Below are 6,000 nucleotides of genomic sequence, written 5' to 3'. Positions count from 1 at the left end.
CATCTGGAAGAGACTGAGTTCAGCCTTAAGTGCAATACAATAAAGTTCTGTCTGCTCTGAATATAAGTGACCCATGAAGAATCCTATTGTTTACTTTTTTATATATACTTTTTTGTCATCACTGCATTAAAGTTTCTGGATTTAAAACATATTTCGTTCATAAGCTATATAATGTGACGGCTCCATAAATGGCGTTTTATTTATTTTTGTCTGCCAGTAAATATAACACATAATGGCTGTGAGGAGGGTTTTCTTTGGCTTGACACATGGGAAAAACGGGTGATTTCCCGTTAAAGACATGGAAGGGATCCAAAGTTTGCTGCTTTCAAGTGCTATCGGAAATCCCAGAATTGGACTTGATCTCGATGGAACAACCTAAAATTTAATGTCTTGAAGTTCAAGAGAGAAAAGCTACACTTATTTTCAGTGAATTTCTTCATTCTTTAAGTTATTCTATACTTCTGATTTTCTTCATTTTTGAAAAATGTTTTAGAAGAAAAATGCTTTTTTTTTTGTCTGCCACTAAGAATTGCATCTTGACTGATGATGGTGATGATCTGGGTGTAAACAGACAGCATTTGTAGGGGGGAAAGCATACTGATTTGCTAGCTTTTTCTCTACTTAATTTAAGTTTGCAGCGTCTTTACATTGTGCTTTTTCAAATTTGATGAGGGAGGCAAATACGACTTAAATAGCTACTGGCAACCACCACATCGAGCTGGAAAGGATGTGCATGAGGTCAGGACAAATAGAGATGGAAATGTGCTTACAAGTGAAGAGAGTCAGCTATAAAGGAAAAGGATTACTTAGAGGAGCTTTGAATGATGAAAACAATGCCAAGAGAGGAAGCCACTGCATGAGGAAGTCAGAAGTGGCAGAGAAGTAAGTGGGGGTGGTGTTGGACATGCGTGTGGACATAAGGTGTGTGGTAGAAGTGACATATGGGTTTAATGTGGCGTTGATAAAAGCCTGCTATGGTGTATGGTTTGGATATGGTGGCACTGAACTCCAATAAACTCTCTGTTTATGAGATATTTTCACTGGAAGAAACTGATTTGTTGTGAGAACTGTTAACAGTTCACTGGTAATTAATGGCTATGCTTTTCTTGCAATTTCTGGTTGCACACAATATGAGCAAGGGGTTACAACAAGCATGGAGACACATAATGATGCCATTTTTTTCTACTAAAGGTTACAGGGAGCTAGCAAGACTTCCAGCATGTTTTATTTGTGCTCCTTGACAGCACAGGCAGGCTCACTGAGTTTACAGTGCAGTGCGACTTTATCTCTAATGATATTTACGTAGCTCAGTCAGAAGTCTTTCTTTCTCTCTGCTTCTCTCTTATCCAGAGGCAGTTTATGTATTTACATAATTAACTCAATTTTTGAGCTTGTTGTGGATTTTTTGATGACATATATACTTGTATACACTATATACACTCGAAAGTTTGAGCACATTTCCCCTATTTTAGCTTCACTTCACTGGCTGCCCATTTCTTTTAGGATTCATTTTAAAATTCTTTTATTTGCTTTTAAAGCTCTCCGTGGCCTAGCCCCATCTTATCTCTCTGAGCTGCTACAGCCTTATACACCCACCGGCTCTCTCAGGTCAGCTGATCAGCTGCTCCTGAATGTACCCAGGACTGGGGCGTAAACTTAGAGGAGATCGTGCTTTTGCTGTCACAGCTCCAAAACTGTGGAACAAGCTTCCTTTAGAGATTAGACAGGCCACTTCCTTACCTGTTTTTACAGTTTTTTCTGAATGCTTAAACCCTAACTGTGATTCCTGTAGCACAATCTCTAAAACTATTCAGACTTATAGCAAAACCACTCACTGAGTTTGCAAAACTAAAGCACAAAAACTGCTTTGCACTCAGTTTGCAATTTTGTAACACACACTTTGCAAAACTGTAGGCACAATTCACTGCACAACACTCAATTACCAAATTTCCAACACACTCCTAGCAAAAGTATACACATGTATGGCTATCATTAACACTAATTTGCCAACTGTCTGGCACACTTTCACATGTGAAAACTTTTTTAGATAATTAGTTCACTTTGCAATCAGCCTAAGCACTATAATACAGGTAAGCTGTGTGTGCGGAGTACAATGGAGGGAGCAGAAAGAGTGAGAAGTAGAGGAGGCCGAGGAAGAGGACGTGGAGGTGAAGAAGTAGGATGAAGAGGACGACAAGGACAAGGAGGAGCAAGAGGAAGACGAGGAGGGGGGAGAGGAAGATGAGGAGGGGGAAGAGGAAGGGTAGGAAGAGTAAGAAATAGAATTGCTGATGACATCGGCGCTACAATAGTGGACCATGTAATCAACCGTGGAATGACCCTGAGGGTAGCTGGCCAACAGGTCCAGCCTAACTCGAGCCGCTACACTGTAGCAAGTACCATAAGGACATTTTGAAATGAGAATCGGTTAGTACAGTCACTTCGCACAAAGATTTGTAGCACTGCCATATGCCAATGAGAAACACACCAATACCATTGATGTAAAAATACTGAAATTGTTACTTTACAGAATTGCTAGATGACCAGATGCTGGGGGCAGAGGAAGCATGTTCACTGCAGACCAAGTAACCCATATAGTCATTATGGCGATTGCAAATAACCCTATACTTGGAAATAAACACTTGTGTTTGTTTTGATGTGTTTGAATAAACACCGGTACTTGAAGTTTGGATCCCTCTATGCTTATGGATCTATGACAGAAGTATGAGCTCAAACTGACATAGCCTACCTTGTGCACAGAGAAAGCAAAAGCCAGATGTGTTTTGTATTCATACCATCAGTGTGCAGTTGGCGCATTGTGTGCTTAGTAGATGATGGCTTGTGTGTACTGTTTGATATGGAAACACCATTTTTACAAAGGTGTGAAGAGTTAACCTAGCTGTGTTTGCTTTTGCAAGAGAACTATAAGGTTTTGATTATTGGGTGACAGGTTTTCTTATTTGTGTGAAGAGTTTTGCAAAATTAGCCAATAGTTACAAAAAATGTGCTTAAGCAATCAGAAAAAACTGTAAGTCACTCTTGAAAACCCACCTCTTTACTCTGGCCTTTTTAGTTGATTCTATGCTGTTTTATCTTGTTTTCCTTTTTACAGTTTTTTCTGATTGCTTAAGCACATTTTTTGTAACTATTGGCTAATTTTGCAAAACTCTTCACACAAATAAGAAAACCTGTCACCCAATCATCAAAACATTGTAGTTCTCTTGCAAAAGCAAACACAGCTAGATAAACTCTTCACACCTTCGTAAAAATGGTGTTTCCGTATCAAACAGTACACACAAGCCATCATCTACTAAGCACACAATGCGCCAACTGCACACTGATGGTATGAATACAAAACACATCTGGCTTTTGCTTTCTCTGTGCACAAGGTAGGCCATGTCAGTTTGAGCTCATACTTCTGTCATAGATCCATAAGCATAGAGAGATCCAAACTTCAAGTACTGGTGTTTATTCAAACACATCAAAACAAACACAAGTGTTTACAGTTTTTTCTGAATGCTTAAACCCTAACTGTGATTCCTGTAAGCACAATTTCTAAAACTATTCAGACTTATAGCAAAACCACTCACTGAGTTTGCAAAACTAAAAGCACAAAAACTGCTTTGCACTCAGTTTGCAATTTTGTAACACACACTTTGCAAAACTGTAGGCACAATTCACTGCACAACACTCAATTACCAAATTTCCAACACACTCCTAGCAAAAGTATACACATGTATGGCTATCATTAACACTAATTTGCCAACTGTCTGGCACACTTTCACATGTGGAAACTTTTCTAGATAATTAGTTCACTTTGCAATCAGCCTAAGCACTATAATACAGGTAAGCTGTGTGTGCGGAGTACAATGGAGGGAGCAGAAAGAGTGAGAAGTAGAGGAGGCCGAGGAAGAGGACGTGGAGGTGAAGAAGTAGGATGAAGAGGACGACAAGGACAAGGAGGAGCAAGAGGAAGACGAGGAGGGGGAGAGGAAGATGAGGAGGGGGGAGAGGAAGGGTAAGAAGAGTAAGAAATAGAATTGCTGATGACATCAGAGCTACAATAGTGCACCATGTAATCAACCGTGGAATGACCCTGAGGGTAGCTGGCCAACGGGTCCAGCCTAACTCGAGCCGCTACACTGTAGCAAGTACCATAAGGACATTTTGAAATGAGAATCGGTTAGTACAGTCACTTTGCACAAAGATTTGTAGCACTGCCATATGCCAATGAGAAACACACCAATACCATTGATGTAAAAATACTGAAATTGTTACTTTACAGAATTGCTAGATGACCAGATGCTGGGGGCAGAGGAAGCATGTTCACTGCAGACCAAGTAACCCATATAGTCATTATGGTGATTGCAAATAATCCTATACTTGGAAATAAACACTTGAGTTTGTTTTGATGTGTTTGAATAAACACCAGTACTTGAAGTTTGGATCCCTCTATGCTTATGGATCTATGACAGAAGTATGAGCTCAAACTGACATGGCCTACCTTGTGCACAGAGAAAGCAAAAGCCAGATGTGTTTTGTATTCATACCATCAGTGTGCAGTTGGCGCATTGTGTGCTTAGTAGATGATGGCTTGTGTGTACTGTTTGATACGGAAACACCATTTTTACGAAGGTGTGAAGAGTTTATCTAGCTGTGTTTGCTTTTGCAAGAGAACTACAATGTTTTGATGATTGGGTGACAGGTTTTCTTATTTGTGTGAAGAGTTTTGCAAAATTAGCCAATAGTTACAAAAAATGTGCTTACAGTTTTTTCTGATTGCTTACAGTTTTTTTCAATCGCTAACAAGCGCCTACCCATACTTCAGATACTTTTTCTAAACTCTTGACACAGACTCACACCTACAAAACACAATTGGCCAAATGGATAATTTCCTTCTCAAAAATACATTTTGTTAAATATATACTAACTCTTCATTTCAAAATAGAACACATCTTTCTCTGCACACACTAACTGTACAAAAACACTATAAATCTGACTCAAAATGAAATTAGTCTGTCAAAGAATAACACTTGTTTTCACTTCACAAGGTACATGCAGTCAATCAAAGTACACCAGGTTTCAAAATACTGGCTATTATTGACATTACAAAAACTGCATAGACTTTTATGTTTCAGTTTTACAGGTATTTGCATGCGAAACATGCAATCCACCATTTTGACACCAGAAATGTCTTGGTTGGTAACTGTATGTCCACATGTACAGTAATGTTCACATTCAAAAGCATTCCAGTAAAAAGCAAACAAGTTTTTGTTCCTTTACTGTTTACTACAGGAGGTACAGTAGAAACACGGTATGATAGGACAGAGAAAGTGTTACAGTATTGCTTACAGTGAACAAAATATCCATGAAACACACAAGAGCATTCTGAACAAAAAAAACAACAGCAAAAAGCCAAGATAAAAAGGGGGGGAGGGGGAGGGGGGCAAAAAAAGGCAAAAAATTTGCATCTAATCTCTGCGATCTTCAGGGTTAGGCCACATGTTTTCATCAACATCACATCTGATGTTATCCAAGTCGATGCACCTGGGATAAAACCACCTGGTATGTCGGATCCACCCTTGGCAATGGTCAACTGTGATGTCCCTGGAGCCAGCATCCATGGCTTCAAGGAGGGACATCTGGTCATGTGGCTGATGGTCATAAACCTTCCACCTCCATGCAGAAAAGAACTCCTCTATGGGGTTGAGGAAAGGTGAATAGGGTGGAAGGAAGAGACTTACCAGTCTTGGGTGGACTTCAAACCATGTTGTTATTGCTTGCGAGTGATGGAAAGCCACATTGTCCCAGGTAATTACAAAGGTCCTCATGTTTTCACCCTCCTGACCCTGCTCTGGAACCAGGCGCTGGTGGAGATCATTGAGAAAGGCAAGCAAGCGCTCTGTATTATAGGGTCCAACCTGACATCTGTGAAGGAGTAATCCTGCATTTGCAATTGCTGCACACATGGTAATGTTTGCCCCTCTCTGTCCTGGCACA

The sequence above is a fragment of the Simochromis diagramma genome, unplaced genomic scaffold (assembly GCF_900408965.1).
Source record: "Simochromis diagramma unplaced genomic scaffold, fSimDia1.1 OVJJ01000421.1, whole genome shotgun sequence".
NCBI lineage: Eukaryota > Metazoa > Chordata > Actinopteri > Cichliformes > Cichlidae > Simochromis > Simochromis diagramma.
The sequence above is the reverse complement of the archived record's forward strand: the minus strand, read 5'-3'. Positions refer to the sequence as shown.